This window comes from Phragmites australis, chromosome 2 (assembly GCF_958298935.1).
Source record: "Phragmites australis chromosome 2, lpPhrAust1.1, whole genome shotgun sequence".
Lineage (NCBI taxonomy): Eukaryota > Viridiplantae > Streptophyta > Magnoliopsida > Poales > Poaceae > Phragmites > Phragmites australis.
In genome coordinates this window covers 36675578-36686748 of record NC_084922.1, presented here as the reverse complement: position 1 = coordinate 36686748, position 11171 = coordinate 36675578, and positions in this window count along the sequence as shown.

The window sequence follows — 11171 nt, the reverse complement described above, 5'->3', positions numbered from 1 at the left end:
CACAAACTGCCCATGCGACCGAGTAGACGCTGAGGCCACCACCCACATAGCAACAGCCGACCCACATAAACGTGCCACCCACAAGGCCACCACCGGCAATTGGTCTCCCTGTGGGGCTGGAACTGTAGAGAGTAGAGGACAGACCGGCAAGGGTGGGATACCAATCGACCAGGAGACAGAGACAGGGCGAACATCGTGAGGCCGGAAGGGCACCCGCGATGAGCAACGTGGCCACAGCACGACCGGCCACAATAGGAGGCGCCGCGAGGACAGCAGCGACACGTAGATCTGGTCGCCACACTGCCAGGTGCGTCCACCTCCATGGTAGAACCGCATGCTCGCCAGCACGCGCAGTCGCCGCTGTTGCCACCGCACAACATGCCGCACAGGGAGGGACGGCCCAGCTTAGTGGAGAAACACAAGCAAGCACGTACCTAGGCCCACTGCAACCGGCGACGCACCGGCCGAAAGGGCACCACACAACGGCGGAGCGAAGGACCTGTCGACCGCCAGATCTGCCTTGCGCACCCACGAAAGGACGCCAAACATGCGCCACTTAGCAGAGCCAGCCCGGATTTTGGTGGAGTCGAGCATATCTAGTCTCCACCAAGACGCCAAACCACATGCGCCGCCCAAAACTAGACTAGATGCACAGAAACGCCAGAGAAGAGAAAAGGGAGGGGAGAGGGTGGGGAGGGGAGGTGGCCACTCGCTGCTGTGAGCCCCGCTGGAGATCAGGTTGGTGACCACACAAGCCCCGCCGTTGCGAGTCGTCGCTGCGGGAGGAGCAACCCCGTCGGGGGAAGCCTCGCCGTCGCCATCCTCGCCACTGCGTGGGCTTCCGGCAGTCAGCTCAGGTGGAGGTGAGGTAGGAGGGAGGAGGTGAGAGGCGGTGGTGGCATCATGGCGTGGAGCCGCCCGAATCGCCCCTGGGAGCAATGCGGGGGCACATTTTACTGTTTAGTACTTATAGGGTGTAGATTTATCACATGGATGGAATTAGATTTTATGAGGAATTAGATTTATGAGGAATCCCTTGAGTCCTGATTCAAAACGAGAAAAATCAACTACCGTAGAGAAATATGCTATGCCTACGTGCATCCCTACGTGCCCATCCTCGACAACCCAAAAAAAGAGGACACCGTCCATGCCTTGGAAGGCTTCTCACACGGCACGATGATGGGAAAAAGATTCGCTGCAGCTCGACGTCCTGGCCGCGGCTAGTAACGGCGGCGCGCGGTGACCATCAAAGCCGAGGAAGAAGAGAAATGACTGATAGATCAAACGGAAGGGTTGATCTCTTGCCACGATGGGAAAGAATCGCCGCAGCAAGCTTCACACACGTGCACCATGTAGGACGTCGTCCTCGCCGCGACCGGCGGCGATGCAACTGTGAATCGAGGAAGAAGATTAACGATTAATAGATCGAATAGAAGGTTTGATCTCTCGCAATGGTTGGGAAAGACTCGCCGCAGCCAGCATTGCCGACATGAACGACGGAGAAGAGCGGTGCATCGAGCGGTCAAGGATGAGGCGACCGAGTAGGGCGCCATCCGGCAAGTCCCTCGCCACTAACACGTGAGGAAGTGTGAGTAGGATGTGTCCGGGAGGAAGTCGAGGAGCAGCGAACAGCCGCAAGCCGCAGCGTGATGGAGAGCGAGTGGAGAAGCGAGGAGAGGAGGTAAATGAGATGGAAGCATAGTCGATGTTGCCATGGCGCTGGCGCTGGCGCTGGCGAAAGAAGAGCAGCATTGCGACAACGGAAGGAAGACGATGGAAAGAAGACGACGTAGCAGTTGGGCATGGGCTGTTGCAGTGATTGTGGCAGCTTGGGCCGAAAGGAGCAAGAACATGTGCGCTATCTTTTCTCTTTATAAATTGTGCAGATTAAATTTCGATTTTCGGAAGCTATTCAAATATACTATAAATATTGTACAAATTTTATCAAAATTAGGAACAATTGTCTAGGATTTTTGGTAAAAGATAGGAATTTATCGAATAACCTATTTTTCTCAAAACATCAAACAAGGTTCTATACATTTAAAACTTACGATCTATTATCACAGTTTGAATACATCATTTGGATTTTGTGAGGAATAACACTAAGGACAGAACGATCCAAATAAATTGCCAAATCTTCCAAAAGCTTCAAAAGTCGAAGTTAAACATCCTAAGCTGCCATTGATGGAAATTCATTAATCTAATAAACCTTAGCTTACATATTGGGATAGATGTTAGTAGATAACCAATGGAAGGGCCAACTTGAGGATATCTGGCGGCCGTCGGCTGCTTCGACGGGTCGAGAAGGATATAACGGTGGAGCATGGAAGCCAAAAAGAAGAAGAATATGCTAAGTTTTGTTTGTAAACGAAATGCAGGCATACTGAGACTAGACTGAAAACACCAGTCCAGGCACAAAAGAAAGCTGAAAACGAATATTAGAAAGAAAAAAAAGAAAAGAAAACCAGCAAGAAGGAGCTGATGCAAAGCACATAACTCAATTCGATGTTGATGCCTGATGGTCCTAGCATGGTTCGGTCAAATCTATCTTCCAATGGTGTCCCAGGTAGTTTTACCTTCCATATATATATAGTGATTTAGAGACATATCATTATACTACTAGGCGGGAGGTATTTCTCGCTCATCACACTGATATCCATGTTAACTTTCTGTCCGTTTAGTGAACGGGTTTTACTTCTTGCTAACGAGCAGAGAGGTATATTTCTGTCAAATTTTAAAACGGTTGTATAATTTTGTAATTTTCCTTTTTAGAAAATATATAGAAAAAAATTACCTCCCGTTGAAGAGGTGTGCTAAATTGTGCAGATATGTTCGGCATTTCTCTCTCAATAGAGTTTTAAGTGTTCTCGGCACGCAAGCTAAGTTTGATGAGACGGAGCAAACGACATTTCGGTCCCTGTCAAACCCTTTCCTTCTTTGCTACACACACGACTAGTTTGTACGACTGAGTTACGACCAAAGATCGATCTCAGGTGCAGATGCGGCGTGCTGCTGACTCCTTCAGCCGAATCTTGTTGCCCCGCGTGATTTGGCTTCAGTCGTACGAATTAGTTGTATGTATAGCAGATTTTTTAAGTACATCAAGGATGTATACTTATACACGTATTTCACCCTCATATCATATATACACATGTGCATATCCATACACATGTTAAGATGAGATTAAGAGATACGAGACATCTACTGTACGGGAACACGAATTACCACGGAGCGTGCACATATGTGTACCATAGTCTAACTCAGGCTAATCCGAGACGCTACACCTACTGGAGACAAACTCCCATGAGCACCCAGCGTTGAGGGACCCTCAAACATGAGCGGGCACTGGTACACTCCAGCACCCTGTTCTCGGTGGATGAACACCGCAAGCGGGGATTCTGAGGACCTCTTTGAGATTCGACCGGGGAGGTTGATTCTGGATCTACCTCGTACGTCGATTTAATGCGAATATATGAGATCTAGGCGGGACGGACGATCGTCGGCTAGTAAGAGTAAATGCTCAAGGGGTTTTAGACAGGTTCGGACCGCATGGAGCGTAATACCCTACTCCTGTATGTACGATATGCTATTGATGCTCTTGGAATACCTTTCTCTAGATCTCTTGTGTTACAAGGTTTCTTGTCTAAGTCTAGAGCTTCGGTCTTCAAGTGCCGATCTCTCTGAGCTTCTACTCGGCTTGGATTTCTCCGACCTTCAGCTGTGTGCTAGAGCTTCTTCTTCAAAAGCCTCTGCTCAGCTTGCTCGACTTCTATCAGTCGTCTTGCTCTTCTAAGTCCGCTCAGCTTGGTTTCTCCGGAGTGCACCCCTTTTATCCTGTCGGAGGACGCTCGGTGTGCACAGAACGGGGGCACGAGTTTCCATGAGCCATAAATGGAAAGCAACCGTTATGGGGCTGCAGTTTGATGTTACAGGGGTTGAAAATGCGACTTCGGCCAGTCCTGTCACCCATTACGCCCAACTTTAGCAGATGCAGGGGGGCCCACCGGGCAGCCACCGAGCTGCCCCGCATACCCTCTCGGTCAGAGCAGATCTGACACAGCAGGGGAGCAGGTGATATGCCTCGAACCTAGCGACGATATCTCCAAGCCGTTTCCTTCATGGACTCCGCAGGGTGACATGTGATGGGACCCGTCGTATTAAATGCCCCCACGCCTTCCTGCCAAGTGGTGGCAGGGACTGACGTACTCAGTACGATAGGCGTGGGGGGAACTGGTTGGAAATGACAGGCCACGCTCCCTCTTAAATGCAGCATCGAGCCTCTCACCAATTGACACCTCACCGTCGAGCCCTTATGGGGTCTACCGGCAAGGGGCTTCACAGATCCTCGGGGAACTCTGGGTGCTCGAGGACCACTGTTCATAGCCCCGAGTGTCCTCTCCCGGATATGTCTCTTCTCGGGTCCTCGGGGAACTCCGGGTACTCGGGGACCATTGTTCATGGCCCCGAGCACCCCTCTCGGAACTGGCTCTTCTCGGGTCCTCAGGGAACTACGGGTACTTAGGGACCATTGTTCATGGCCCCGAGCATCCCTCCCGGAACTGCCTCTTCTCGGGTCGTCGGGGAACTCTGGGTACTCGGGGACCACTGTTCATGGTCCCGAGCACCCCTCCCAGAATTGGCTCTTCTTGGTCCTCGGGGAGATGGTCTCCGAGGGATAGCGCCAAGTGGTATTCTGCGGTCCTGACTTCGGGACTCGGAGACCCCTAGATCCTATGTCATCGACACCTGCCATTCGAGGTAGAGCTTGATCTCGTATGTATAGCATAATTCTTCCTAGAATGAGCACATTATATATCTTTGAGTGAATTATATAAAACTATAAGTATTGTACTATTATAATACAAAACTATAAATATTGTGGCTAGTAACATAAAACTATAAGTATTGTGCATTAATTTTACATAAAATCTGATTTTAATTAGATATAATCAAAAAATAATCTTATATTTCTTCAAAAATTCTAAAACATTTTGTATGTTTTTCTTCATATATATGCAACCCATTTTACTTGGATTCAACTAAAAAAGCATGTATATAATTTAAACTAAAAATTCTGTAAGAAGTCTATTTATAACTCCTAACAATTGTTAGGGCCTGAAACAAAATCCCAAAAATATAGAAAATTCACTAATATTCTTCTTATATGATGGATTAATTTTTAAATTTATTTTCAGCCCTAAAATTCTCCTAATAAAGGAACTCACTTTTTCACCATATAACTAGGGCTAAAAATAATTTAGAAATTATTCCACCATATAAGAAGAATATTAGTGAATTTTATCATATTTTTGGGATTTTATTTAAGGCCCTAACAATTTTTGGAAGTTATAAAAGTAGCCTTTTTAAAGAATTTAGTTTAAATTATACACAGACTTTTTGGGTGAGTTTAATTAAAATAGGTTGCACATAGATTATGGAATATATACAAAAATTTCTAGGATTTTTGTGTTACAATACTTGTAGTTTTATGTTATAAATGGCACAATACTTAATAGTTTTGTACAATTCACTCTATATCTTTATCTTCTGTTGCATGATTCCTTTTCAATTCTTGTTCTGTATTCTTTGGTCCTGGCTCCAATTCTTCTTTTTTCGAAAGGACGGTACGAGCTCTATCGAGTTTATTAAAGAAGAAAAGAGTTGACCTAATTTATTAGAGAAAACTAGGTCCGAAACCCTCACAACTGCACGGTTTATTAGAGAAGAAACCAGCGAGAAACCCAAATAACTAGATGACTTTAGATCAAAGCTGACCTAACAACAACGCACATGGCACTGAACACAACCCTACCAACCGACGGTGTCCGGCACAGGTCATTGTTGCCTAGCTCGCACCACGGCGCGACAGCTCCGACTTCCACCCAAACGGACCACAACTACTGCCTTGTTATCTTCATGTCCACACCCACATGCCTCGCTGACCCCATGGGAGAGAGCCCAACCTTAAGTCATCGTTGCTAAGCTCCATCGTGCCCCATCGACATAGCATCTCTAACTCTATATGGTCACACTCATCCCAACGCACATCAGTTGAACTCCTGAATGCAGCGGTAACAAAAAAAACAACAACAAACCTTACCAAAACTTCTAGGCCTCCTCTGATGTAAAGTGCAATCAATGCCATTGCCAAACCTGACCAAGCTGCCACTAAGCCAACAAACACCGTGACGCAAAAAATAGACCACCAGAACGACTCCTCCAAAGAGGAGGCAACGTCGGGTCACTGTCGTTGCCCATTCGTTTGTCTGAACAAGGTTTTCACCCTAAAGACTCCAGGGGAAGGGAGTGAGTAGACGCTATAATAGTACCTCCAAGGAGGAGAACGACACCTAAAAGAGTCTGATGCCAACCAAAGGCCAGGCAAAACTTTCACCAGTAGCTCCCACTTCCTGCTCCTCGCACTTGACCAGCCCGCGCATGAACCAAGACCATAACAACAGCATCACCACTCCTCACAGCCATGTTGTCTTATGACCATCCTAACATTATGAAGCTCCCCACAAACTCAACCTGTAGAAGAGGAGACCGGACAGGAAGAGAAGCAATATAGGGTGTGTTTGGTTGTCCGCATGAGGTTTTGTAGAGCTGCATCGTATATCCTGGATGAGTGGAAGCAGGCTGAGGGGATCCGTATTCTGGAAAAGAAGTATGTTTGGTTGGTTGGATGAGCGGATGCAGGTAGATTTTGAGTTTGTGTTTGGTAGGTTGAATCTCAGACTGCATGTGGGGATTCGTTGTCGCTAACAAGTGGGCCCTGCGTCGGCCAGGCTGCATCCCGCCGGCCAGGACGGCACCTACGGCCGATTCGGCCTGCTCCCGGCATGCAACACGCGCGCGTATTCGCTGCACCCGCGGCTGCAGCGCGCTCCATCGCTGCACCCATCCAAACGCGCTGCTCCCTCATCGTATACGGCTGTGGCTGCACGCGCGGCTGCATGCACGCACGGCTGCGCCCATCCGAACACGCCCATAAATTCTGGGCGCTGAGATCAGCACGGATGATGTCGAGGAAGCGTATGAGTAGCAGAAGTGGCAAGCCAAGCCTGCCTTGACCGCAACCTTGGACAGGTCGATCTGCCTTGGCATAACGTCGTGTTGAGCAGGCGCACGACAACGTCGGCACCGCCTGCAGCCGTGCGAGGGCTCGCCCCTAGTGAGTGCTGCCACCGCCACTGGACGCCTGCCAGTGCAAGGGAAGGAGGGGCAGCCACCACCGATGGCCACGGAGAGTCCAACTCCCAACCGCCCTCCACCATCGCCGGCTGCACACGCACGTCGCTGCCGCCGTCGCCAAAAGCCCAACACAGGCTGCCGGATCAGTCCGGATCATGCTAAAAGCACATGGATCCGGTCCCAAACTTGTAGATACGACCAACACCGGCTCAATTCGGTCGTGCATCTACTGCAAGGAAGAGGAGAAGAGGAGGGGGTAGCGGAGCAAGAGGGAGAGGAAGGGGAAAGCGCACGGACGCCGATTGGCGCCGTCGCCGCTGGCCGACATTGGCCGTGGCGGCCACAGTCCAGATCGCAGTGGTGGGGGTTGTTCTGCGGCGGCAATGGAGGCTCCCGAGTCGCTCCTCACGAGAAGTCGCGGGAGTCAGGTTCTGAAGTGCTTTGTTATTAGTTTTCTCTTCTAGTCTTCTTCAAGCGCAGCATTCGATGAACAGTAGCTTGCAGATGCTCCGAGGCGATGCCACCCCCAATCATCTAGTGTGCCACCACTGCTAGTCTTCTACTGATGTTGTAATGTTCAAGCTTCTTCATCGTTTTCAGTGTGCACGGTGCCTTCATCACTTTAGATGCAGTTAGGGATGAAAACGGTTGGAAATGATTGGAAGAAACTTTCACCATTTCCACTTTCACATTTTTTTCTCAAAAACGAAATCGAAAACGACAGTGTCGGAAATGAATACGGCGTCGATATTACGGGAACATCGATAACGATATTGTCGAAACGGAAACAAGTCGGTATCGATCGGGAATCGAAATTATAGAACGATAAACACCAGCGTAATGCTACTCGCAATCACGCCCATGCACCATATATAGGATCAAATCAATTGATCAATGATTACACACAAATATACTATGAGGATAATATCAAATGTTTAACTTAAGTAATAATACCATACATGTTCGACTTATGACATACTAAACAAACACACAAGTACTAAAGTATACAACTAGACACCAGAACATCGCAACATGCTAACATCCAACGAGATAGATATATTACATATAGATTTTAGTTTAGACTTAACATAGACACATAATAGTTTAGATTTGACATAGATTTATATGGGTTGGGCTGCTTGTGGATGTGGGCCTTCAGATATGAGGTTAGAAAACGGTAATTACCGGGCTTAAAATACGATAATTACCGGCTAAATACGGAAAAACCCGGAAACGATTGGAAGAGCCTAAAATCATTTCCACTTCCATTTCCGGGACATAATACTATTTTTGTCGGAGGATTAGCTCCTGTCGCAGGGATCCCGAGAGACCCCTTTTTAGAGATTCGGCCGGGGGGATGATCCTGAATAAGTTCGTCGGAGAAATAAATGGAAGTGGATGTAAATGCAACGGCCGGTGGTGGGGGATGATCGACCTAGTGCAAAGAGAAATAAATGCACCGGAGTTTAGACAGGTTCGGGCCGCACGGGGGCGTAATACCCTACTCCTGTATGGATGCAATAACTGTCCTGAGGGAGGTCCCTCGAGGATGTATCTGGTTACAAGAATATTGTGTCTAACTAAGAGCTTGAGGCTCCTTGTTCTTCGGCCGAAGCTCTGCTCAGGCTTGCTCACAATGTCTTCGTCTGTTGGCTTGGTTCGTTGTGGGGTTTGTCTTCTTCGTGAGTCAACTCGTGCCCTGCGGTTGATTGCTTGGGCTTTTTTCTCTCTGATCTCCGCTCTCTTCTGTGTGCCGACTCTTTTATGCACTCGCCGGCCGCGACATACCCCGAACGGGAAGGAAGGGGCACAAGTTCCAAGACACCACGACTGAGAAAGGCGTCATCATTTCCTCTGGGCGAAGTGACTGGGGCGGTGGAAAAACGCGGCGCGCATCTGGTCACTTGTCACTGTGGACGTCCTGGCAACGGGCGCCATTGAGAGGGCCCACCGGGCAGCCACGGAGCCACCCGGCGTGCCCGCCCTGTCTTGTTCCTCTGCCACGGCAGGGCGGCAGGCGGAACGCCTTGATCCTGGCAATGTTATCCCGAGACACACCGGATGAAACGGAATGGGACCCGTGCAATTAATAGCCACACGCCCCTCTGCCAAAGCATGGCAGGAACTAACGCTGCGGCGGGAGCAGTTGGATATGTCAGGCCACGCGCGCTCATTTAATACGGCCTTGGACCTCTGACGGGTGGACACCTCATCGGTGGGCCCCTTAGGGGCCTCTCTGGGTCGTCGAGGAACCGAGTGCTCGGGGGTACCGTTCACCTCCCCGAGCACTCTCTCCTGGGAATGCCTATCTTTGTCTTCGGGGTACCGGGTGCTCGGGGGTACTGTTCACCTCCCCGAGCACTCTCTCCCGAGCACTTTCGCACTGGCCCTCGGGGAACCGTGCGCTCGAGGACTGCTGTGTGCAGTCCCTGAGCACTCTCTCCCGGAACTTAGCCCTTCTGATCATCGGGGGACTATGGTGCTCGGGGGTGACCGGGCACCTCCCGAGCACTTTCTTCCCGGTACTTAGACTCTCCGGGTCATCGGGGAACTGGGGTGCTCGGGGACCAGAGACTGTGGCACCGAACACCTTCTCCCGGAACTTGGACTTTCCTCACCCCGCAGGAGGGACCTCGCGGGATGGTGACACGTGGCGGACGGCTGGCCTGGCCTCGGGACTCAGGGACCCCCGGTTCCTGATACACCGACAATTTTCATTTATATTTCTCCGGTATATCATTTCCGGCTGCTATAGTCGAAACTCTACGAAAACAGCCCCGAAAAACCGATATATATCGTTTCTGTTTTCATCCCTGGATGCAGTGTTCTGTTCAGGCTTAGTGTATGGTGGATCTGGATGGACAACAGCTTGTCATGATCTGCAAACGATCAGCAGTAGGCCCCAGTTGCTCATTTGCTCTAGAGCCGAGGTGATAACGCTCCACTTCATGAAGATGACCCGAGAATGTTTTTCTCTGTAGGTGAAGCAGGACCGTGAATTTCTCGCCACATTGGACATTCTCGTGAGCAGTTTCGATCACCTGGTGCCACATCTTATTAAAAGGCAGTAGATGCGGGTGGAAGATCTTCTTTGCCAATCGCTGATCTTCAACTCAATAAGCAATAGGTTCTGTGCCCGAAAGAGCAACTTGGTTTCAGTTACAAATCTAACTCGTTCCGCAGGCCATTCTCTTCTGCATTCGATTCAGAGTACTCTGCTTTATCCTTCGCCAGGTTTTGTAAATTATAAAACGGGATCGATGATCGATCGAAAGTTCTAGAGAGAGGACATTAATCACTGGGTGCTGCATCCGATAAGATTGTAAAGTAGTTTTCTTTTTTTAGAGAGAAGAGAAGATTGTAAGAGTAGTAGATATGGTGGAAGATACTGCGAATACAATGCCTTTGTTGGCTAACTGATCTTCAACTTCCAAAGCCTAAAACCTTTTTTTTCTAAGAAAAATCCAAAGCCCAACATGCAGCAGCCAACTTCTCTGCCCAAAAGGGCAACTTCTTTCAGTTACACAATTCATACCACAGGCATCGATGATCTATCGGAGTACTGTGCATGCGAATCGGAGTACTCTGCTTTATCCCTTGGGCCGATTTTGTAAACTATAAGTTGGCATCGATGATCTATCGAAAGTTCTTCTAGGGGGCATAATTCGGGGACCATCGGACAAGGAAAAATATCATACCTGCTTGGACTGCTAAAAGCAGCGGTGCTGCTTCAGCAGAATCCAGTGGGGGTGGCTGCTGGCAAGTGGCGGCATGGCTGGCGCAGAGACGCTCAGCGGATCATCTATGCGGCTCCGGCTACGGGCAGACGGCTACATATGCTGCTATGCATACGTCAGCAAAGAATCGGATCTTTCTCTTTTCAAGCGGTGGTGCACGAGATTTTGCGAAAAGCCGGCGTACTGCTGGCCTTTAGTCCAGGGCCAACATGGCGAGAATAATCTGTAGGCTTTTGGATT